The 21,227-nt window shown below is 50.4% G+C and overlaps 25 non-coding genes and 11 pseudogenes across 25 annotated transcripts; all 36 read left to right on the top strand.

The window, feature by feature from the left end:
- The first annotated feature begins 73 nt into the window (after positions 1-73).
- LOC134970959 (U1 spliceosomal RNA) lies at positions 74-209 on the top strand (annotated as a pseudogene).
- A 697-nt stretch (positions 210-906) lies between these two features.
- On the top strand, positions 907-1,070 carry LOC134970532 (U1 spliceosomal RNA). The gene has a single exon (XR_010189838.1). It is a non-coding gene; the product is annotated as a U1 spliceosomal RNA (small nuclear RNA).
- A 152-nt stretch (positions 1,071-1,222) lies between these two features.
- LOC134970970 (U1 spliceosomal RNA) lies at positions 1,223-1,364 on the top strand (annotated as a pseudogene).
- Positions 1,365-2,074: 710 nt separating this feature from the next.
- Positions 2,075-2,238, top strand: LOC134970542 (U1 spliceosomal RNA). The gene has a single exon (XR_010189846.1). It is a non-coding gene; the product is annotated as a U1 spliceosomal RNA (small nuclear RNA).
- Positions 2,239-2,390: 152 nt separating this feature from the next.
- On the top strand, positions 2,391-2,526 carry LOC134970860 (U1 spliceosomal RNA; annotated as a pseudogene).
- Positions 2,527-3,224: 698 nt separating this feature from the next.
- On the top strand, positions 3,225-3,388 carry LOC134970737 (U1 spliceosomal RNA). Its single transcript, XR_010190005.1, has one exon. It is a non-coding gene; the product is annotated as a U1 spliceosomal RNA (small nuclear RNA).
- A 152-nt stretch (positions 3,389-3,540) lies between these two features.
- On the top strand, positions 3,541-3,703 carry LOC134970779 (U1 spliceosomal RNA). The gene has a single exon (XR_010190040.1). It is a non-coding gene; the product is annotated as a U1 spliceosomal RNA (small nuclear RNA).
- Positions 3,704-4,368: 665 nt separating this feature from the next.
- Positions 4,369-4,532, top strand: LOC134970581 (U1 spliceosomal RNA). The gene has a single exon (XR_010189877.1). It is a non-coding gene; the product is annotated as a U1 spliceosomal RNA (small nuclear RNA).
- Positions 4,533-4,684: 152 nt separating this feature from the next.
- LOC134970777 (U1 spliceosomal RNA) lies at positions 4,685-4,847 on the top strand. The gene has a single exon (XR_010190039.1). It is a non-coding gene; the product is annotated as a U1 spliceosomal RNA (small nuclear RNA).
- Positions 4,848-5,536: 689 nt separating this feature from the next.
- LOC134970672 (U1 spliceosomal RNA) lies at positions 5,537-5,700 on the top strand. Its single transcript, XR_010189953.1, has one exon. It is a non-coding gene; the product is annotated as a U1 spliceosomal RNA (small nuclear RNA).
- Positions 5,701-5,852: 152 nt separating this feature from the next.
- Positions 5,853-5,988, top strand: LOC134970859 (U1 spliceosomal RNA; annotated as a pseudogene).
- Positions 5,989-6,685: 697 nt separating this feature from the next.
- Positions 6,686-6,849, top strand: LOC134970739 (U1 spliceosomal RNA). The gene has a single exon (XR_010190007.1). It is a non-coding gene; the product is annotated as a U1 spliceosomal RNA (small nuclear RNA).
- A 152-nt stretch (positions 6,850-7,001) lies between these two features.
- LOC134970956 (U1 spliceosomal RNA) lies at positions 7,002-7,143 on the top strand (annotated as a pseudogene).
- Positions 7,144-7,853: 710 nt separating this feature from the next.
- On the top strand, positions 7,854-8,017 carry LOC134970703 (U1 spliceosomal RNA). The gene has a single exon (XR_010189978.1). It is a non-coding gene; the product is annotated as a U1 spliceosomal RNA (small nuclear RNA).
- A 152-nt stretch (positions 8,018-8,169) lies between these two features.
- LOC134970858 (U1 spliceosomal RNA) lies at positions 8,170-8,305 on the top strand (annotated as a pseudogene).
- A 698-nt stretch (positions 8,306-9,003) lies between these two features.
- Positions 9,004-9,167, top strand: LOC134970685 (U1 spliceosomal RNA). The gene has a single exon (XR_010189964.1). It is a non-coding gene; the product is annotated as a U1 spliceosomal RNA (small nuclear RNA).
- Positions 9,168-9,319: 152 nt separating this feature from the next.
- On the top strand, positions 9,320-9,482 carry LOC134970929 (U1 spliceosomal RNA). The gene has a single exon (XR_010190147.1). It is a non-coding gene; the product is annotated as a U1 spliceosomal RNA (small nuclear RNA).
- Positions 9,483-10,153: 671 nt separating this feature from the next.
- LOC134970708 (U1 spliceosomal RNA) lies at positions 10,154-10,317 on the top strand. Its single transcript, XR_010189982.1, has one exon. It is a non-coding gene; the product is annotated as a U1 spliceosomal RNA (small nuclear RNA).
- Positions 10,318-10,469: 152 nt separating this feature from the next.
- On the top strand, positions 10,470-10,605 carry LOC134970958 (U1 spliceosomal RNA; annotated as a pseudogene).
- Positions 10,606-11,303: 698 nt separating this feature from the next.
- LOC134970729 (U1 spliceosomal RNA) lies at positions 11,304-11,467 on the top strand. The gene has a single exon (XR_010189999.1). It is a non-coding gene; the product is annotated as a U1 spliceosomal RNA (small nuclear RNA).
- Positions 11,468-11,619: 152 nt separating this feature from the next.
- LOC134970884 (U1 spliceosomal RNA) lies at positions 11,620-11,761 on the top strand (annotated as a pseudogene).
- Positions 11,762-12,471: 710 nt separating this feature from the next.
- On the top strand, positions 12,472-12,635 carry LOC134970550 (U1 spliceosomal RNA). Its single transcript, XR_010189852.1, has one exon. It is a non-coding gene; the product is annotated as a U1 spliceosomal RNA (small nuclear RNA).
- A 152-nt stretch (positions 12,636-12,787) lies between these two features.
- LOC134970857 (U1 spliceosomal RNA) lies at positions 12,788-12,923 on the top strand (annotated as a pseudogene).
- Positions 12,924-13,621: 698 nt separating this feature from the next.
- LOC134970531 (U1 spliceosomal RNA) lies at positions 13,622-13,785 on the top strand. The gene has a single exon (XR_010189837.1). It is a non-coding gene; the product is annotated as a U1 spliceosomal RNA (small nuclear RNA).
- A 152-nt stretch (positions 13,786-13,937) lies between these two features.
- Positions 13,938-14,100, top strand: LOC134970868 (U1 spliceosomal RNA). Its single transcript, XR_010190100.1, has one exon. It is a non-coding gene; the product is annotated as a U1 spliceosomal RNA (small nuclear RNA).
- Positions 14,101-14,746: 646 nt separating this feature from the next.
- On the top strand, positions 14,747-14,910 carry LOC134970741 (U1 spliceosomal RNA). The gene has a single exon (XR_010190009.1). It is a non-coding gene; the product is annotated as a U1 spliceosomal RNA (small nuclear RNA).
- Positions 14,911-15,062: 152 nt separating this feature from the next.
- On the top strand, positions 15,063-15,198 carry LOC134970856 (U1 spliceosomal RNA; annotated as a pseudogene).
- Positions 15,199-15,896: 698 nt separating this feature from the next.
- On the top strand, positions 15,897-16,060 carry LOC134970538 (U1 spliceosomal RNA). The gene has a single exon (XR_010189842.1). It is a non-coding gene; the product is annotated as a U1 spliceosomal RNA (small nuclear RNA).
- Positions 16,061-16,212: 152 nt separating this feature from the next.
- On the top strand, positions 16,213-16,375 carry LOC134970867 (U1 spliceosomal RNA). The gene has a single exon (XR_010190099.1). It is a non-coding gene; the product is annotated as a U1 spliceosomal RNA (small nuclear RNA).
- Positions 16,376-17,021: 646 nt separating this feature from the next.
- LOC134970702 (U1 spliceosomal RNA) lies at positions 17,022-17,185 on the top strand. Its single transcript, XR_010189977.1, has one exon. It is a non-coding gene; the product is annotated as a U1 spliceosomal RNA (small nuclear RNA).
- Positions 17,186-17,337: 152 nt separating this feature from the next.
- Positions 17,338-17,500, top strand: LOC134970928 (U1 spliceosomal RNA). Its single transcript, XR_010190146.1, has one exon. It is a non-coding gene; the product is annotated as a U1 spliceosomal RNA (small nuclear RNA).
- A 646-nt stretch (positions 17,501-18,146) lies between these two features.
- Positions 18,147-18,309, top strand: LOC134970991 (U1 spliceosomal RNA). Its single transcript, XR_010190171.1, has one exon. It is a non-coding gene; the product is annotated as a U1 spliceosomal RNA (small nuclear RNA).
- Positions 18,310-18,955: 646 nt separating this feature from the next.
- Positions 18,956-19,119, top strand: LOC134970701 (U1 spliceosomal RNA). The gene has a single exon (XR_010189976.1). It is a non-coding gene; the product is annotated as a U1 spliceosomal RNA (small nuclear RNA).
- A 152-nt stretch (positions 19,120-19,271) lies between these two features.
- Positions 19,272-19,407, top strand: LOC134970849 (U1 spliceosomal RNA; annotated as a pseudogene).
- Positions 19,408-20,105: 698 nt separating this feature from the next.
- On the top strand, positions 20,106-20,269 carry LOC134970530 (U1 spliceosomal RNA). The gene has a single exon (XR_010189836.1). It is a non-coding gene; the product is annotated as a U1 spliceosomal RNA (small nuclear RNA).
- A 152-nt stretch (positions 20,270-20,421) lies between these two features.
- Positions 20,422-20,584, top strand: LOC134970864 (U1 spliceosomal RNA). Its single transcript, XR_010190098.1, has one exon. It is a non-coding gene; the product is annotated as a U1 spliceosomal RNA (small nuclear RNA).
- The last annotated feature ends 643 nt before the right edge of the window (positions 20,585-21,227 follow it).

Here is a 21,227-nt window from a genome sequence, read left to right as displayed (position 1 = left end):
TGCCTCAGTTGGATCTCCTTCATTTGACAGGGGGGTGCCCGAGCAGCGACCCTCCCCAGCTCTAGCCCAACTCCTACTTACCTGCCAGGTGAGATACTATGATCATGAAGGTGCTTCTCCCAGGGCAAGGCTCACCCATTGCACTCTGGGTTTGCTGCTCCTGCAATTTCCCCAAATGTGGGACACTTGACTGCATAATTTGTGTTTCCCCTTGTCGGCTCTCGTATAATTCAGATCTCTTTGTCTCAGGTCTCTCTCCAGCCTAGTTTGCTGTCTGTTTCCACTTCTCTTTTCTTGAGCCGCTCCCTTCTATGCCCTTGCGCACTATCCTGACTTCTCTTGTTTGCTTACTTTGTGCCTTCCAACGCACAATGCGAACTACAGGTAGTGCTGCAGGGCCCATACCCTTTTACTTGCCTTACAGAGCAGCTCTGGAGCTGTTACAGTGCCCAGCTGCTGCAAGAAATCAGCTTGAATGCTTCAGGTGCTGGGGCATAGCCAACATGAGCCCCACACCGAAGGAGGGTGGAGGTGTTTAATGCGAATTAGGGGTCATCCAAGCGCCGCAAAAGGCCGCCATGCCCTGCACATCCCTTTTTTCTTTTCATATGCAGACGAGGGTTGAAGCCAACTTTGACCCACTGCTTGGATGACATCACCATATGCAAATCCATCTGCTGCAGGCCTTCCCCAGGAATGCTTGCACTAGTTGTTGCATTTGGTTTGTTGTTTGGGGGTGCTTCAGTATTAGGCAGCCTTCTGCCCTCCCATGTTCATCTGAAAATATGTGTTCTCCCTGCAGTTGTTGTCCCCAGATGAGAGTTCCCTTGTGCTGCCTCAGTTGAATCTCCTTTACTTGACAGAGATGTGCCTGAGCAGCGGCCCTCCCCAGCCCTATCCCAAATCATACTTATTTTGCATAGGAGATACCATGGTCATGAAGATTGTTCTCCCAGGGTGAGGTTCATTCATTGCATTCTGGGTATGCTGACCCCTGTGATTTCCCCAAATGTGGGAAACTCGACTGCATTATTTGTGGTAGTGGGGGACTGTGTTTGTGCTTTCCTCTGGTCAGCTCTGGTAAAAGTCAGATTTCTTTGTCTCAGATCTTCCTCTAGCCTTGTTCTTCTTTCGAGAGTTCCCTTGTGCTGCCTCAGTTGGATCTCCTTCACTTGACAGGGGGCTGCCCGAGCAGCGACCCTCCCCAGCTCTAGCCCAACTCCTACTTACCTGCCAGGTGAGATACTATGATCATGTAGGTGCTTCTCCCAGGGCAAGGCTCACCCATTGCACTCTGGGTGTGCTGCCCCTTTGATTTCCCCAAATGTGGGAAACTTGACTGCATAATTTGTGTTTCCCCTGGTCGGCTCTCATATAATTCAGATCTCTTTGTCTCAGGTCTCTCTTCAGCCTAGTTTGCTGTCTGTTTCCACTTCTCTTTTCTTGAGCCGCTCCCTTCTATGCCCTTGCGCAATATCCTGACTTCTCCCATCTGCTTACTTTGTGCCTTCCAACGCACAATGCGAACTACAGGTAGTGCTGCAGGGCCCACACCCTTTTACTTGCCTTACAGAGCAGCTCTGGAGCTGTTACAGTGCCCAGCTGCTGCAAGAAATCAGCTTGAATGCTTCAGGGGCTGGGGCATAGCCAACATGAGCCCCACACCGAAGGAGGGTGGAGGTGTTTAATGCGAACTAGGGGTCATCCAAGCGCCGCAAAAGGCCGCCATGCCCTGCACGCCCCTTTTCTCTTTTCATATGCAGATGAGGGTTGAAGCCAACTTTGACCCACTGCTTGGATGACATCACCATATGCAAATCCATCTGCTGCAGGCCTTCCCCCAGGAATGCTTGTACTAGTAGTTGCATTTGGTTTGTTGTTTGGGGGTGCTTCAGTATTAGGCAGCCTTCTGCCCTCCCATGTTCATCTGAAAATATGTGTTCTCACTGCATTTGTTGTTCTCCCTGCAGTTGTTGTCCCCAGATGAGAGTTCCCTTGTGCTGCCTCAGTTGAATCTCCTTTACTTGACAGAGATGTGCCTGAGCAGCGGCCCTCCCCAGCCCTATCCCAAATCATACTTATTTTGCATAGGAGATACCATGGTCATGAAGATTGTTCTCCCAGGGTGAGGTTCATTCATTGCATTCTGGGTATGCTGACCCCTGTGATTTCCCCAAATGTGGGAAACTCGACTGCATTATTTGTGGTAGAGGGGGACTGTGTTTGTGCTTTCCTCTGGTCAGCTCTGGTAAAAGTCAGATTTCTTTGTCTCAGATTTTCCTCTAGCCTTGTTCCTCTTTCGAGAGTTCCCTTGTGCTGCCTCAGTTGGATCTCCTTCACTTGACAGGGGGGTGCCCGAGCAGCGACCCTCCCCAGCTCTAGCCCAACTCCTACTTACCTGCCAGGTGAGATACTATGATCATGAAGGTGCTTCTCCCAGGGCAAGGCTCACCCATTGCACTCTGGGTGTGCTGCTCCTGCAATTTCCCCAAATGTGGGACACTTGACTGCATAATTTGTGTTTCCCCTTGTCGGCTCTCGTATAATTCAGATCTCTTTGTCTCAGGTCTCTCTCCAGCCTAGTTTGCTGTCTGTTTCCACTTCTCTTTTCTTGAGCCGCTCCCTTCTATGCCCTTGCGCACTATCCTGACTTCTCCCGTCTGCTTACTTTGTGCCTTCCAATGCACAATGCAAACTACAGGTAGTGCTGCAGGGCCCACACCCTTTTACTTGCCTTACAGAGCAGCTCTGGAGCTGTTACAGTGCCCAGCTGCTGCAAGAAATCAGCTTGAATGCTTCAGGGGCTGGGGCATAGCCAACATGAGCCCCACACCGAAGGAGGGTGGAGGTGTTTAATGCGAACTAGGGGTCATCCAAGCGCCGCAAAAGGCCGCCATGCCCTGCACGCCCCTTTTCTCTTTTCATATGCAGACGAGGGTTTAAGCCAACTTTGACCCACTGCTTGGATGACATCACCATATGCAAATCCATCTGCTGCAGGCCTTCCCCCAGGAATGCTTGCACTAGTTGTTGCATTTGGTTTGTTGTTTGGGGGTGCTTCAGTATTAGGCAGCCTTCTGCCCTCCCATGTTCATCTGAAAATATGTGTTCTCCCTGCAGTTGTTGTCCCCAGATGAGAGTTCCCTTGTGCTGCCTCAGTTGAATCGCCTTTACTTGACAGAGATGTGCCTGAGCAGCGGCCCTCCCCAGCCCTATCCCAAATCATACTTATTTTGCATAGGAGATATCATGGTCATGAAGATTGTTCTCCCAGGGTGAGGTTCATTCATTGCATTCTGGATATGATGACCCCTGTGACTTCCCCATATGTGGGAAACTCGACTGCATTATTTGTGGTAGTGGGGGACTGTGTTTGTGCTTTCCTCTGGTCAGCTCTGGTAAAAGTCAGATTTCTTTGTCTCAGATCTTCCTCTAGCCTTGTTCTTCTTTCGAGAGTTCCCTTGTGCTGCCTCAGTTGGATCTCCTTCACTTGACAGGGGGGTGCCCGAGCAGCGACCCTCCCCAGCTCTAGCCCAACTCCTACTTACCTGCCAGGTGAGATACTATGATCAGGAAGGTGCTTCTCCCAGGGCAAGGCTCACCCATTGCACTCTGGGTGTGCTGCTCCTGCGATTTCCCCAAATGTGGGACACTTGACTGCATAATTTGTGTTTTCTCTGGTCGGCTCTCGTATAATTCAGATCTCTTTGTCTCAGGTCTCTCTCCAGCCTAGTTTGCTGTCTGTTTCCACTTCTTTTTTTTTGAGCCCCTCCCTTCTATACCCTTGAACACTATCCTGACTTCTCCTCCTGTCTGCTTACTTTGTGCCTTCCAATGCACAATGCAAACTACAGGTAGTGCTGCAGGGCCCACAACCTTTTACTTGCCTTACAGAGCAGCTCTGGAGCTGTTACAGTGCCAAGCTGCTGCAAGAAATCAGCTTGAATGCTGGGGCATTGCCAACATGAGCCCCACACCGAAGGAGGGTGGGGGTGTTTAATGCGAACTAAGGGTCATCCAAGCGCCGCAAAAGGCCGCCATGCCCTGCATACCCCTTTTCTCTTTTCATATGCAGATGAGGGTTCCAGCCAACTTTGGCCCACTGCTTGGATGACATCACTGTATGCAAATCCGTCTTCTGCAGACCTTCCCCCAGGAATGCTTGTACTAGTTGTTGCATTTGGTTTGTTGTTTGGGGGTGCTTCAGTATTAGGCAGCCTTCTGCCCTCCCATGTTGATTTCAAAATATGTGTTCTCCCTGCAGTTGTTGTCCCCAGATGAGAGTTCCCTTGTGCTGCCTCAGTTGAATCTCCTTTACTTGACAGAGATATGCCTGAGCAGCGGCCCTCCCCAGCCCTATCCCAAATCATACTTATTTTGCATAGGAGTTACCATGGTCATGAAGATTGTTCTCCCAGGGTGAGGTTCATTCATTGCATTCTGGGTATGCTGACCCCTGTGATTTCCCCAAATGTGGGAAACTCGACTGCATTATTTGTGGTAGTGGGGGACTGTGTTTGTGCTTTCCTCTGGTCAGCTCTGGTAAAAGTCAGATTTCTTTGTCTCAGATCTTCCTCTAGCCTTGTTCTTCTTTCGAGAGTTCCCTTGTGCTGCCTCAGTTGGATCTCCTTCACTTGACAGGGGGGTGCCCGAGCAGCGACCTTCCCCAGCTCTAGCCCAACTCCTACTTACCTGCCAGGTGAGATACTATGATCAGGAAGGTGCTTCTCCCAGGGCAAGGCTCACCCATTGCACTCTGGGTGTGCTGCTCCTGCGATTTCCCCAAATGTGGGACACTTGACTGCATAATTTGTGTTTTCTCTGGTCGGCTCTCGTATAATTCAGATCTCTTTGTCTCAGGTCTCTCTCCAGCCTAGTTTGCTGTCTGTTTCCACTTCTCTTTTCTTGAGCCGCTCCCTTCTATGCCCTTGCGCACTATCCTGACTTCTCCCGTCTGCTTACTTTGTGCCTTCCAACGCACAATGCGAACTACAGGTAGTGCTGCAGGGCCCACACCCTTTTAGTTGCCTTACAGAGCAGCTCTGGAGCTGTTACAGTGCCCAGCTGCTGCAAGAAATCAGCTGGAATGCTTCAGGGGCTGGGGCATTGCCAACATGAGCCCCACACCGAAGGAGGGTGGGGGTGTTTAATGCGAACTAAGGGTCATCCAAGCGCCGCAAAAGGCCGCCATGCCCTGCATACCCCTTTTCTCTTTTCATATGCAGATGAGGGTTCCAGCCAACTTTGGCCCACTGCTTGGATGACATCACTGTATGCAAATCCGTCTTCTGCAGACCTTCCCCCAGGAATGCTTGTACTAGTAGTTGCATTTGGTTTGTTATTTGGGGGTGCTTCAGTATTAGGCAGCCTTCTGCCCTCCCATGTTCATCTGAAAATATGTGTTCTCCCTGCAGTTGTTGTTCTCCCTGCAGTTGTTGTCCCCAGATGAGAGTTCCCTTGTGCTGCCTCAGTTGAATCTCCTTTACTTGACAGAGATGTGCCTGAGCAGCGGCCCTCCCCAGCCCTATCCCAAATCATACTTATTTTGCATAGGAGATACCATGGTCATGAAGATTGTTCTCCCAGGGTGAGGTTCATTCATTGCATTCTGGGTATGCTGACCCCTGTGATTTCCCCAAATGTTGGAAACTCGACTGCATTATTTGTGGTAGAGGGGGACTGTGTTTGTGCTTTCCTCTGGTCAGCTCTGGTAAAAGTCAGATTTCTTTGTCTCAGATCTTCCTCTAGCCTTGTTCCTCTTTCGAGAGTTCCCTTGTGCTGCCTCAGTTGGATCTCCTTCACTTGACAGGGGGGTGCCCGAGCAGCGACCCTCCCCAGCTCTAGCCCAACTCCTACTTACCTGCCAGGTGAGATACTATGATCATGAAGGTGCTTCTCCCAGGGCAAGGCTCACCCATTGCACTCTGGGTGTGCTGCTCCTGCAATTTCCCCAAATGTGGGACACTTGACTGCATAATTTGTGTTTCCCCTTGTCGGCTCTCGTATAATTCAGATCTCTTTGTCTCAGGTCTCTCTCCAGCCTAGTTTGCTGTCTGTTTCCACTTCTCTTTTCTTGAGCCGCTCCCTTCTATGCCCTTGCGCACTATCCTGACTTCTCCTGTCTGCTTACTTTGTGCCTTCCAACGCACAATGCGAACTACAGGTAGTGCTGCAGGGCCCACACCCTTTTACTTGCCTTACAGAGCAGCTCTGGAGCTGTTACAGTGCCCAGCTGCTGCAAGAAATCAGCTTGAATGCTTCAGGTGCTGGGGCATAGCCAACATGAGCCCCACACCGAAGGAGGGTGGAGGTGTTTAATGCGAATTTTGGGTCATCCAAGCGCCGCAAAAGGCCGCCATGCCCTGCACATCCCTTTTTTCTTTTCATATGCAGACGAGGGTTGAAGCCAACTTTGACCCACTGCTTGGATGACATCACCATATGCAAATCCATCTGCTGCAGGCCTTCCCCCAGGAATGCTTGCACTAGTTGTTGCATTTGGTTTGTTGTTTGGGGTGCTTCAGTATTAGGCAGCCTTCTGCTCTCCCATGTTCATCTGAAAATATGTGTTCTCCCTGCAGTTGTTGTCCCCAGATGAGAGTTCCCTTGTGCTGCCTCAGTTGAATCGCCTTTACTTGACAGAGATGTGCCTGAGCAGCGGCCCTCCCCAGCCCTATCCCAAATCATACTTATTTTGCATAGGAGATATCATGGTCATGAAGATTGTTCTCCCAGGGTGAGGTTCATTCATTGCATTCTGGATATGATGACCCCTGTGACTTCCCCATATGTGGGAAACTCGACTGCATTATTTGTGGTAGTGGGGGATTGTGTTTGTGCTTTCCTCTGGTCAGCTCTGGTAAAAGTCAGATTTCTTTGTCTCAGATCTTCCTCTAGCCTTGTTCTTCTTTCGAGAGTTCCCTTGTGCTGCCTCAGTTGGATCTCCTTCACTTGACAGGGGGCTGCCCGAGCAGCGACCCTCCCCAGCTCTAGCCCAACTCCTACTTACCTGCCAGGTGAGAAACTATGATCATGTAGGTGCTTCTCCCAGGGCAAGGCTCACCCATTGCACTCTGGGTGTGCTGCCCCTTTGATTTCCCCAAATGTGGGAAACTTGACTGCATAATTTGTGTTTCCCCTGGTCGGCTCTCATATAATTCAGATCTCTTTGTCTCAGGTCTCTCTTCAGCCTAGTTTGCTGTCTGTTTCCACTTCTCTTTTCTTGAGCCGCTCCCTTCTATGCCCTTGCGCACTATCCTGACTTCTCCCATCTGCTTACTTTGTGCCTTCCAACGCACAATGCGAACTACAGGTAGTGCTGCAGGGCCCACACCCTTTTACTTGCCTTACAGAGCAGCTCTGGAGCTGTTACATTGCCCAGCTGCTGCAAGAAATCAGCTTGAATGCTTCAGGGGCTGGGGCATAGCCAACATGAGCCCCACACCGAAGGAGGGTGGAGGTGTTTAATGCGAACTAGGGGTCATCCAAGCGCCGCAAAAGGCCGCCATGCCCTGCACGCCCCTTTTCTCTTTTCATATGCAGATGAGGGTTGAAGCCAACTTTGACCCACTGCTTGGATGACATCACCATATGCAAATCCATCTGCTGCAGGCCTTCCCCCAGGAATGCTTGTACTAGTAGTTGCATTTGGTTTGTTGTTTGGGGGTGCTTCAGTATTAGGCAGCCTTCTGCCCTCCCATGTTCATCTGAAAATATGTGTTCTCCCTGCATTTGTTGTTCTCCCTGCAGTTGTTGTCCCCAGATGAGAGTTCCCTTGTGCTGCCTCAATTGAATCTCCTTTACTTGACAGAGATGTGCCTGAGCAGCGGCCCTCCCCAGCCCTATCCCAAATCATACTTATTTTGCATAGGAGATACCATGGTCATGAAGATTGTTCTCCCAGGGTGAGGTTCATTCATTGCATTCTGGGTATGCTGACCCCTGTGATTTCCCCAAATGTGGGAAACTAGACTGCATTATTTGTGGTAGAGAGGGACTGTGTTTGTGCTTTCCTCTGGTCAGCTCTGGTAAAAGTCAGATTTCTTTGTCTCAGATCTTCCTCTAGCCTTGTTCCTTTTTCGAGAGTTCCCTTGTGCTGCCTCAGTTGGATCTCCTTCACTTGACAGGGGGGTGCCCAAGCAGCGACCCTCCCCAGCTCTAGCCCAACTCCTACTTACCTGCCAGGTGAGATACTATGATCATGAAGGTGCTTCTCCCAGGGCAAGGCTCACCCATTGCACTCTGGGTGTGCTGCTCCTGCAATTTCCCCAAATGTGGGACACTTGACTGCATAATTTGTGTTTCCCCTTGTCGGCTCTCGTATAATTCAGATCTCTTTGTCTCTGGTCTCTCTCCAGCCTAGTTTGCTGTCTGTTTCCACTTCTCTTTTCTTGAGCCGCTCCCTTCTATGCCCTTGCGCACTATCCTGACTTCTCCCGTCTGCTTACTCTGTGCCTTCCAATGCACAATGCAAACTACAGGTAGTGCTGCAGGGCCCACACCCTTTTACTTGCCTTACAGAGCAGCTCTGGAGCTGTTACAGTGCCCAGCTGCTGCAAGAAATCAGCTTGAATGCTTCAGGGGCTGGGGCATAGCCAACATGAGCCCCACACCGAAGGAGGGTGGAGGTGTTTAATGCGAACTAGGGGTCATCCAAGCGCCGCAAAAGGCCGCCATGCCCTGCACGCCCCTTTTCTCTTTTCATATGCAGACGAGGGTTGAAGCCAACTTTGACCCACTGCTTGGATGGCATTACCATATGCAAATCAATCTGCTGCAGGCCTTCCCCCAGGAATGCTTGCACTAGTTGTTGCATTTGGTTTGTTGTTTGGGGGTGCTTCAGTATTAGGCAGCCTTCTGCCCTCCCATGTTCATCTGAAAATATGTGTTCTCCCTGCAGTTGTTGTCCCCAGATGAGAGTTCCCTTGTGCTGCCTCAGTTGAATCTCCTTTACTTGACAGAGATGTGCCTGAGCAGCGGCCCTCCCCAGCCCTATCCCAAATCATACTTATTTTGCATAGGAGATACCATGGTCATGAAGATTGTTCTCCCAGGGTGAGGTTCATTCATTGCATTCTGGGTATGCTGACCCCTGTGATTTCCCCAAATGTGGGAAACTAGACTGCATTATTTGTGGTAGTGGGGGACTGTGTTTGTGCTTTCCTCTGGTCAGCTCTGGTAAAAGTCAGATTTCTTTGTCTCAGATCTTCCTCTAGCCTTGTTCTTCTTTCGAGAGTTCCCTTGTGCTGCCTCAGTTGGATCTCCTTCACTTGACAGGGGGGTGCACGAGCAGCGACCCTCCCCAGCTCTAGCCCAACTCCTACTTACCTGCCAGGTGAGATACTATGATCATGTAGGTGCTTCTCCCAGGGCAAGGCTCACCCATTGCACTCTGGGTGTGCTGCCCCTGTGATTTCCCCAAATGTGGGAAACTTGACTGCATAATTTGTGTTTCCCCTGGTCGTCTCTCGTATAATTCAGATCTCTTTGTCTCAGGTCTTTCTCCAGCCTAGTTTGCTGTCTGTTTCCACTTCTCTTTTCTTGAGCCGCTCCCTTCTATGCCCTTGCGCACTATCCTGACCTCTCCCGTCTGCTTACTTTGTGCCTTCCAACGCACAATGCATACTACAGGTAGTGCTGCAGGGCCCACACACTTTTACATGCTTTACAGAGCAACTCTGGAGCTGTTACAGTGCCCAGCTGCTGCAAGAAATCATCTTGAATGCTTCAGGGGCTGGGGCATAGCCAACATGAGCCCCACACCGAAGGAGGGTGGAGGTGTTTAATGCGAATTAGGGGTCATCCAAGCGCCACAAAAGGACGCCATGCCCTGCACATCCCTTTTTTCTTTTCATATGCAGACGAGGGTTGAAGCCAACTTTGACCCACTGCTTGGATCACATCACCATATGCAAATCCATCTGCTGCAGGCCTTCCCCCAGGAATGCTTGCACTAGTTGTTGCATTTGGTTTGTTGTTTGGGGGTGCTTCAGTATTAGGCAGCCTTCTGCCCTCCCATGTTCATCTGAAAATATGTGTTCTCCCTGCAGTTGTTGTCCCCAGATGAGAGTTCCCTTGTGCTGCCTCAGTTGAATCTCCTTTACTTGACAGAGATGTGCCTGAGCAGCGACCCTCCCCAGCCCTATCCCAAATCATACTTATTTTGCATAGGAGATACCATGGTCATGAAGATTGTTCTCCCAGGGTGACGTTCATTCATTGCATTCTGGGTATGCTGACCCCCGTGATTTCCCCAAATGTGGGAAACTCGACTGCATTATTTGTGGTAGTGGGGGACTGTGTTTGTGCTTTCCTCTGGTCAGCTCTGGTAAAAGTCAGATTTCTTTGTCTCAGATCTTCCTCTAGCCTTGTTCCTCTTTCGAGAGTTCCCTTGTGCTGCCTCAGTTGGATCTCCTTCACTTGACAGGGGGGTGCCCGAGCAGCGACCCTCCCCAGCTCAAGCCCAACTCCTACTTACCTGCCAGGTGAGATACTATGATCATGAAGGTGCTTCTCCCAGGGCAAGGCTCACCCATTGCACTCTGGGTTTGCTGCTCCTGCAATTTCCCCAAATGTGGGACACTTGACTGCATAATTTGTGTTTCCCCTTGTCAGCTCTCGTATAATTCAGATCTCTTTGTCTCAGGTCTCTCTCCAGCCTAGTTTGCTGTCTGTTTCCACTTCTCTTTTCTTGAGCCGCTCCCTTCTATGCCCTTGCGCACTATCCTGACTTCTCTTGTCTGCTTACTTTGTGCCTTCCAACGCACAATGCGAACTACAGGTAGTGCTGCAGGGCCCATACCCTTTTACTTGCCTTACAGAGCAGCTCTGGAGCTGTTACAGTGCCCAGCTGCTGCAAGAAATCAGCTTGAATGCTTCAGGTGCTGGGGCATAGCCAACATGAGCCCCACACCGAAGGAGGGTGGAGGTGTTTAATGCGAATTAGGGGTCATCCAAGCGCCGCAAAAGGCCGCCATGCCCTGCACATCCCTTTTTTCTTTTCATATGCAGACGAGGGTTGAAGCCAACTTTGACCCACTGCTTGGATGACATCACCATATGCAAATCCATCTGCTGCAGGCCTTCCCCCAGGAATGCTTGCACTAGTTGTTGCATTTGGTTTGTTGTTTGGGGGTGCTTCAGTATTAGGCAGCCTTCTGCCCTCCCATGTTCATCTGAAAATATGTGTTCTCCCTGCAGTTGTTGTCCCCAGATGAGAGGTCCCTTGTGCTGCCTCAGTTGAATCGCCTTTACTTGACAGAGATGTGCCTGAGCAGCGGCCCTCCCCAGCCCTATCCCAAATCATACTTATTTTGCATAGGAGATATCATGGTCATGAAGATTGTTCTCCCAGGGTGAGGTTCATTCATTGCATTCTGGGTATGATGACCCCTGTGATTTCCCCAAATGTGGGAAACTCGACTGCATTATTTGTGGTAGTGGGGTACTGTGTTTGTGCTTTCCTCTGGTCAGCTCTGGTAAAAGTCAGATTTCTTTGTCTCAGATCTTCCTCTAGCCTTGTTCTTCTTTCGAGAGTTCCCTTGTGCTGCCTCAGTTGGATCTCCTTCACTTGACAGGGGGCTGCCCGAGCAGCGACCCTCCCCAGCTCTAGCCCAACTCCTACTTACCTGCCAGGTGAGATACTATGATCATGTAGGTGCTTCTCCCAGGGCGAGGCTCACCCATTGCACTCTGGGTGTGCTGCCCCTTTGATTTCCCCAAATGTGGGAAACTTGACTGCATAATTTGTGTTTCCCCTGGTCGGCTCTCATATAATTCAGATCTCTTTGTCTCAGGTCTCTCTTCAGCCTAGTTTGCTGTCTGTTTCCACTTCTCTTTTCTTGAGCCGCTCCCTTCTATGCCCTTGCGCACTATCCTGACTTCTCCCATCTGCTTACTTTGTGCCTTCCAACGCACAATGCGAACTACAGGTAGTGCTGCAGGGCCCACACCCTTTTACTTGCCTTACAGAGCAGCTCTGGAGCTGTTACAGTGCCCAGCTGCTGCAAGAAATCAGCTTGAATGCTTCAGGGGCTGGGGCATAGCCAACATGAGCCCCACACCGAAGGAGGGTGGAGGTGTTTAATGCGAACTAGGGGTCATCCAAGCGCCGCAAAAGGCCGCCATGCCCTGCACGCCCCTTTTCTCTTTTCATATGCAGATGAGGGTTGAAGCCAACTTTGACCCACTGCTTGGATGACATCACCATATGCAAATCCATCTGCTGCAGGCCTTCCCCCAGGAATGCTTGTACTAGTAGTTGCATTTGGTTTGTTGTTTGGGGGTGCTTCAGTATTAGGCAGCCTTCTGCCCTCCCATGTTCATCTGAAAATATGTGTTCTCACTGCATTTGTTGTTCTCCCTGCAGTTGTTGTCCCCAGATGAGAGTTCCCTTGTGCTGCCTCAGTTGAATCTCCTTTACTTGACAGAGATGTGCCTGAGCAGCGGCCCTCCCCAGCCCTATCCCAAATCATACTTATTTTGCATAGGAGATACCATGGTCATGAAGATTGTTCTCCCAGGGTGAAGTTCATTCATTGCATTCTGGGTATGCTGACCCCTGTGATTTCCCCAAATGTGGGAAACTCGACTGCATTATTTGTGGTAGAGGGGGACTGTGTTTGTGCTTTCCTCTGGTCAGCTCTCGTAAAAGTCAGATTTCTTTGTCTCAGATTTTCCTCTAGCCTTGTTCCTCTTTCGAGAGTTCCCTTGTGCTGCCTCAGTTGGATCTTCTTCACTTGACAGGGGGGTGCCCGAGCAGCGACCCTCCCCAGCTCTAGCCCAACTCCTACTTACCTGCCAGGTGAGATACTATGATCATGAAGGTGCTTCTCCCAGGGCAAGGCTCACCCATTGCACTCTGGGTGTGCTGCTCCTGCAATTTCCCCAAATGTGGGACACTTGACTGCATAATTTGTGTTTCCCCTTGTCGGCTCTCGTATAATTCAGATCTCTTTGTCTCAGGTCTCTCTCCAGCCTAGTTTGCTGTCTGTTTCCACTTCTCTTTTCTTGAGCCGCTCCCTTCTATGCCATTGCGCACTATCCTGACTTCTCCCGTCTGCTTACTTTGTGCCTTCCAATGCACAATGCAAACTACAGGTAGTGCTGCAGGGCCCACACCCTTTTACTTGCCTTACAGAGCAGCTCTGGAGCTGTTACAGTGCCCAGCTGCTGCAAGAAATCAGCTTGAATGCTTCAGGGGCTGGGGCATAGCCAACATGAGCCCCACACCGAAGGAGGGTGGAGGTGTTTAATGCGAACTAGGGGTCATCCAAGCGCCGCAAAAGGCCGCCATGCCCTGCACGCCCCTTTTCTCTTTTCATATGCAGACGAGGGTTGAAGCCAACTTTGACCCACTGCTTGGATGGCATTACCATATGCAAATCAATCTGCTGCAGGCCTTCCCCCAGGAATGCTTGCACTAGTTGTTGCATTTGGTTTGTTGTTTGGGGGTGCTTCAGTATTAGGCAGCCTTCTGCCCTCCCATGTTCATCTGAAAATATGTGTTCTCCCTGCAGTTGTTGTCCCCAGATGAGAGTTCCCTTGTGCTGCCTCAGTTGAATCTCCTTTACTTGACAGAGATGTGCCTGAGCAGCGGCCCTCCCCAGCCCTATCCCAAATCATACTTATTTTGCATAGGAGATACCATGGTCATGAAGATTGTTCTCCCAGGGTGAGGTTCATTCATTGCATTCTGGGTATGCTGACCCCTGTGATTTCCCCAAATGTGGGAAACTCGACTGCATTATTTGTGGTAGTGGGGGACTGTGTTTGTGCTTTCCTCTGGTCAGCTCTGGTAAAAGTCAGATTTCTTTGTCTCAGATCTTCCTCTAGCCTTGTTCTTCTTTCGAGAGTTCCCTTGTGCTGCCTCAGTTGGATCTCCTTCACTTGACAGGGGGGTGCACGAGCAGCAACCCTCCCCAGCTCTAGCCCAACTCCTATTTACCTGCCAGGTGAGATAATATGATCAGGAAGGTGCTTCTCCCAGGGCAAGGCTCACCCATTGCACTCTGGGTGTGCTGCTCCTGCGATTTCCCCAAATGTGGGACACTTGACTGCATAATTTGTGTTTCCTCTGGTCGGCTCTCATATAATTCAGATCTCTTTGTCTCAGGTCTTTCTCCAGCCTAGTTTGCTGTCTGTTTCCACTTCTCTTTTCTTGAGCCGCTCCCTTCTATGCCCTTGCGCACTATCCTGACCTCTCCTGTCTGCTTACTTTGTGCCTTCCAACGCACAATGCATACTACAGGTAGTGCTGCAGGGCCCACACCCTTTTACATGCTTTACAGAGCAACTCTGGAGCTGTTACAGTGCCCAGCTGCTGCAAGAAATCATCTTGAATGCTTCAGGGGCTGGGGCATAGCCAACATGAGCCCCACACCGAAGGAGGGTTCATCCAAGCACCACAAAAGGACGCCATGCCCTGCACATCCCTTTTTTCTTTTCATATGCAGACGAGGGTTGAAGCCAACTTTGACCCACTGCTTGGATCACATCACCATATGCAAATCCATCTGCTGCAGGCCTTCCCCCAGGAATGCTTGCACTAGTTGTTGCATTTGGTTTGTTGTTTGGGGGTGCTTCAGTATTAGGCAGCCTTCTGCCCTCCCATGTTCATCTGAAAATATGTGTTCTCCCTGCAGTTGTTGTCCCCAGATGAGAGTTCCCTTGTGCTGCCTCAGTTGAATCTCCTTTACTTGACAGAGATGTGCCTGAGCAGCGACCCTCCCCAGCCCTATCCCAAATCATACTTATTTTGCATAGGAGATACCATGGTCATGAAGATTGTTCTCCCAGGGTGACGTTCATTCATTGCATTCTGGGTATGCTGACCCCTGTGATTTCGCCAAATGTGGGAAACTCGACTGCATTATTTGTGGTAGTGGGGGACTGTGTTTGTGCTTTCTTCTGGTCAACTCTGGTAAAAATCAGATTTCTTTGTCTCAGATCTTCCTCTAGCCTTGTTCCTCTTTCGAGAGTTCCCTTGTGCTACCTCAGTTGGATCTCCTTCACTTGACAGGGGGGTGCCCGAGCAGCGACCCTCCCCAGCTCTAGCCCAACTCCTACTTACCTGCCAGGTGAGATACTATGATCATGAAGGTGCTTCTCCCAGGGCAAGGCTCACCCATTGCACTCTGGGTGTGCTGCTCCTGCAATTTCCCCAAATGTGGGACACTTGACTGCATAATTTGTGTTTCCCCTTGTCGGCTCTCGTATAATTCAGATCTCTTTGTCTCAGGTCTCTCTCCAGCCTAGTTTGCTGTCTGTTTCCACTTCTCTTTTCTTGAGCCGCTCCCTTCTATGCCCTTGCGCACTATCCTGACTTCTCCCGTCTGCTTACTTTGTGCCTTCCAATGCACAATGCAAACTACAGGTAGTGCTGCAGGGCCCACACCCTTTTACTTGCCTTACAGAGCAGCTCTGGAGCTGTTACAGTGCCCAGCTGCTGCAAGAAATCAGCTTGAATGCTTCAGGGGCTGGGGCATAGCCAACATGAGCCCCACACCGAAGGAGGGTGGAGGTGTTTAATGCGAACTAGGGGTCATCCAAGCGCCGCAAAAGGCCGCCATGCCCTGCACGCCCCTTTTCTCTTTTCATATGCAGACGAGGGTTGAAGCCAACTTTGACCCACTGCTTGGATGGCATTACCATATGCAAATCAATCTGCTGCAGGCCTTCCCCCAGGAATGCTTGCACTAGTTGTTGCATTTGGTTTGTTGTTTGGGGGTGCTTCAGTATTAGGCAGCCTTCTGCCCTCCCATGTTCATCTGAAAATATGTGTTCTCCCTGCAGTTGTTGTCCCCAGATGAGAGTTCCCTTGTGCTGCCTCAGTTGAATCTCCTTTACTTGACAGAGATGTGCCTGAGCAGCGGCCCTCCCCAGCCCTATCCCAAATCATACTTATTTTGCATAGGAGATACCATGGTCATGAAGATTGTTCTCCCAGGGTGAGGTTCATTCATTGCATTCTGGGTTTGCTGACCCCTGTGATTTCCCCAAATGTGGGAAACTCGACTGCATTATTTGTGGTAGTGGGGGACTGTGTTTGTGCTTTCCTCTGGTCAGCTCTGGTAAAAGTCAGATTTCTTTGTCTCAGATCTTCCTCTAGCCTTGTTCTTCTTTCGAGAGTTCCCTTGTGCTGCCTCAGTTGGATCTCCTTCACTTGACAGGGGGGTGCACGAGCAGCGACCCTCCCCAGCTCTAGCCCAACTCCTATTTACCTGCCAGGTGAGATAATATGATCAGGAAGGTGCTTCTCCCAGGGCAAGGCTCACCCATTGCACTCTGGGTGTGCTGCTCCTGCGATTTCCCCAAATGTGGGACACTTGACTGCATAATTTGTGTTTCCTCTGGTCGGCTCTCATATAATTCAGATCTCTTTGTCTCAGGTCTTTCTCCAGCCTAGTTTGCTGTCTGTTTCCACTTCTCTTTTCTTGAGCCGCTCCCTTCTATGCCCTTGCGCACTATCCTGATCTCTCCCGTCTGCTTACTTTGTGCCTTCCAACGCACAATGCATACTACAGGTAGTGCTGCAGGGCCCACACCCTTTTACATGCTTTACAGAGCAACTCTGGAGCTGTTACAGTGCCCAGCTGCTGCAAGAAATCATCTTGAATGCTTCAGGGGCTGGGGCATAGCCAACATGAGCCCCACACCGAAGGAGGGTTCATCCAAGCACCACAAAAGGACGCCATGCCCTGCACATCCCTTTTTTCTTTTCATATGCAGACGAGGGTTGAAGCCAACTTTGACCCACTGCTTGGATCACATCACCATATGCAAATCCATCTGCTGCAGGCCTTCCCCCAGGAATGCTTGCACTAGTTGTTGCATTTGGTTTGTTGTTTGGGGGTGCTTCAGTATTAGGCAGCCTTCTGCCCTCCCATGTTCATCTGAAAATATGTGTTCTCCCTGCAGTTGTTGTCCCCAGATGAGAGTTCCCTTGTGCTGCCTCAGTTGAATCTCCTTTACTTGACAGAGATGTGCCTGAGCAGCGACCCTCCCCAGCCCTATCCCAAATCATACTTATTTTGCATAGGAGATACCATGGTCATGAAGATTGTTCTCCCAGGGTGACGTTCATTCATTGCATTCTGGGTATGCTGACCCCTGTGATTTCCCCAAATGTGGGAAACTCGACTGCATTATTTGTGGTAGTGGGGGACTGTGTTTGTGCTTTCTTCTGGTCAACTCTGGTAAAAAACAGATTTCTTTGTCTCAGATCTTCCTCTAGCCTTGTTCCTCTTTCGAGAGTTCCCTTGTGCTGCCTCAGTTGGATCTCCTTCACTTGACAGGGGGGTACCCGAGCAGCGACCCTCCCAAGCTCTAGCCCAACTCCTACTTACCTGCCAGGTGAGATACTATGATCATGTAGGTGCTTCTCCCAGGGCAAGGCTCACCCATTGCACTCTGGGTGTGCTGCCCCTGTGATTTCCCCAAATGTGGGAAACTTGACTGCATAATTTGTGTTTCCCCTGGTCGTCTCTCGTATAATTCAGATCTCTTTGTCTCAGGTCTTTCTCCAGCCTAGTTTGCTGTCTGTTTCCACTTCTCTTTTCTTGAGCCGCTCCCTTCTATGCCCTTGCGCACTATCCTGACCTCTCCCGTCTGCTTACTTTGTGCCTTCCAACGCACAATGCATACTACAGGTAGTGCTGCAGGGCCCACACCCTTTTACATGCTTTACAGAGCAACTCTGGAGCTGTTACAGTGCCAAGCTGCTGCAAGAAATCATCTTGAATGCTTCAGGGGCTGGGGCATAGCCAACATGAGCCCCACACCGAAGGAGGGTTCATCCAAGCGCCACAAAAGGACGCCATGCCCTGCACATCCCTTTTTTCTTTTCATATGCAGACGAGGGTTGAAGCCAACTTTGACCCACTGCTTGGATCACATCACCATATGCAAATCCATCTGCTGCAGGCCTTCCCCCAGGAATGCTTGCACTAGTTGTTGCATTTGGTTTGTTGTTTGGGGGTGCTTCAGTATTAGGCAGCCTTCTGCCCTCCCATGTTCATCTGAAAATATGTGTTCTCCCTGCAGTTGTTGTCCCCAGATGAGAGTTCCCTTGTGCTGCCTCAGTTGAATCTCCTTTACTTGACAGAGATGTGCCTGAGCAGCGGCCCTCCCCAGCCCTATCCCAAATCATACTTATTTTGCATAGGAGATACCATGGTCATGAAGATTTTTCTCCCAGGGCAAGGCTCACCCATTGCACTCTGAGTGTGCTGCCCCTGTGATTTCCCCAAATGTGGGAAACTTGACTGCATAATTTGTGTTTTCCCTGGTCGTCTCTCGTATAATTCAGATCTCTTTGTCTCAGGTCTCTCTCCAGCCTAGTTTGCTGTCTGTTTCCACTTCTCTTTTCTTGAGCCGCTCCCTTCTATGCCCTTGCGCACTATCCTGACTTCTCCCGTCTGCTTACTTTGTGCCTTCCAACACACAATGCAAACTACAGGTAGTGCTGCAGGGCCCACACCCTTTTACTTGCCTCACAGAGCAGCTCTGGAGCTGTTACAGTGCCCAGCTGCTGCAAGAAATCATCTTGAATGCTTCAGGGGCTGGGGCATAGCCAACATGAGCCCCACACCGAAGGAGGGTTCATCCAAGCACCACAAAAGGACGCCATGCCCTGCACATCCCTTTTTTCTTTTCATATGCAGACGAGGGTTGAAGCCAACTTTGACCCACTGCTTGGATCACATCACCATATGCAAATCCATCTGCTGCAGGCCTTCCCCCAGGAATGCTTGCACTAGTTGTTGCATTTGGTTTGTTGTTTGGGGGTGCTTCAGTATTAGGCAGCCTTCTGCCCTCCCATGTTCATCTGAAAATATGTGTTCTCCCTGCAGTTGTTGTCCCCAGATGAGAGTTCCCTTGTGCTGCCTCAGTTGAATCTCCTTTACTTGACAGAGATGTGCCTGAGCAGCGACCCTCCCCAGCCCTATCCCAAATCATACTTATTTTGCATAGGAGATACCATGGTCATGAAGATTGTTCTCCCAGGGTGACGTTCATTCATTGCATTCTGGGTATGCTGACCCCTGTGATTTCCCCAAATGTGGGAAACTCGACTGCATTATTTGTGGTAGTGGGGGACTGTGTTTGTGCTTTCTTCTGGTCAACTCTGGTAAAAATCAGATTTCTTTGTCTCAGATCTTCCTCTAGCCTTGATCCTCTTTCGAGAGTTCCCTTGTGCTACCTCAGTTGGATCTCCTTCACTTGACAGGGGGGTGCCCGAGCAGCGACCCTCCCCAGCTCTAGCCCAACTCCTACTTACCTGCCAGGTGAGATACTATGATCATGAAGGTGCTTCTCCCAGGGCAAGGCTCACCCATTGCACTCTGGGTGTGCTGCTCCTGCAATTTCCCCAAATGTGGGACACTTGACTGCATAATTTGTGTTTCCCCTTGTCGGGTCTCGTATAATTCAGATCTCTTTGTCTCAGGTCTCTCTCCAGCCTAGTTTGCTGTCTGTTTCCACTTCTCTTTTCTTGAGCCGCTCCCTTCTATGCCCTTGCGCACTATCCTGACTTCTCCCGTCTGCTTACTTTGTGCCTTCCAATGCACAATGCAAACTACAGGTAGTGCTGCAGGGCCCACACCCTTTTACTTGCCTTACAGAGCAGCTCTGGAGCTGTTACAGTGCCCAGCTGCTGCAAGAAATCAGCTTGAATGCTTCAGGGGCTGGGGCATAGCCAACATGAGCCCCACACCGAAGGAGGGTGGAGGTGTTTAATGCGAACTAGGGGTCATCCAAGCGCCGCAAAAGGCCGCCATGCCCTGCACGCCCCTTTTCTCTTTTCATATGCAGACGAGGGTTGAAGCCAACTTTGACCCACTGCTTGGATGGCATTACCATATGCAAATCAATCTGCTGCAGGCCTTCCCCCAGGAATGCTTGCACTAGTTGTTGCATTTGGTTTGTTGTTTGGGGGTGCTTCAGTATTAGGCAGCCTTCTGCCCTCCCATGTTCATCTGAAAATATGTGTTCTCCCTGCAGTTGTTGTCCCCAGATGAGAGTTCCCTTGTGCTGCCTCAGTTGAATCTCCTTTACTTGACAGAGATGTGCCTGAGCAGCGGCCCTCCCCAGCCCTATCCCAAATCATACTTATTTTGCATAGGAGATACCATGGTCATGAAGATTGTTCTCCCAGGGTGAGGTTCATTCATTGCATTCTGGGTATGCTGACCCCTGTGATTTCCCCAAATGTGGGAAACTCGACTGCATTATTTGTGGTAGTGGGGGACTGTGTTTGTGCTTTCCTCTGGTCAGCTCTGGTAAAAGTCAGATTTCTTTGTCTCAGATCTTCCTCTAGCCTTGTTCTTCTTTCGAGAGTTCCCTTGTGCTGCCTCAGTTGGATCTCCTTCACTTGACAGGGGGGTGCACGAGCAGCGACCCTCCCCAGCTCTAGCCCAACTCCTATTTACCTGCCAGGTGAGATAATATGATCAGGAAGGTGCTTCTCCCAGGGCAAGGCTCACCCATTGCACTCTGGGTGTGCTGCTCCTGCGATTTCCCCAAATGTGGGACACTTGACTGCATAATTTGTGTTTCCTCTGGTCGGCTCTCATATAATTCAGATCTCTTTGTCTCAGGTCTTTCTCCAGCCTAGTTTGCTGTCTGTTTCCACTTCTCTTTTCTTGAGCCGCTCCCTTCTATGCCCTTGCGCACTATCCTGATCTCTCCCGTCTGCTTACTTTGTGCCTTCCAACGCACAATGCATACTACAGGTAGTGCTGCAGGGCCCACACCCTTTTACATGCTTTACAGAGCAACTCTGGAGCTGTTACAGTGCCCAGCTGCTGCAAGAAATCATCTTGAATGCTTCAGGGGCTGGGGCATAGCCAACATGAGCCCCACACCGAAGGAGGGTTCATCCAAGCACCACAAAAGGACGCCATGCCCTGCACATCCCTTTTTTCTTTTCATATGCAGACGAGGGTTGAAGCCAACTTTGACCCACTGCTTGGATCACATCACCATATGCAAATCCATCTGCTGCAGGCCTTCCCCCAGGAATGCTTGCACTAGTTGTTGCATTTGGTTTGTTGTTTGGGGGTGCTTCAGTATTAGGCAGCCTTCTGCCCTCCCATGTTCATCTGAAAATATGTGTTCTCCCTGCAGTTGTTGTCCCCAGATGAGAGTTCCCTTGTGCTGCCTCAGTTGAATCTCCTTTACTTGACAGAGATGTGCCTGAGCAGCGACCCTCCCCAGCCCTATCCCAA

The sequence above is a fragment of the Pseudophryne corroboree genome, chromosome 11 (genome assembly GCF_028390025.1).
Source record: "Pseudophryne corroboree isolate aPseCor3 chromosome 11, aPseCor3.hap2, whole genome shotgun sequence".
Taxonomy (NCBI): Eukaryota; Metazoa; Chordata; class Amphibia; order Anura; family Myobatrachidae; genus Pseudophryne; species Pseudophryne corroboree.
Note: the sequence above shows the minus strand (reverse complement) of the source record. Positions and strands in the feature narration are given on the sequence as shown.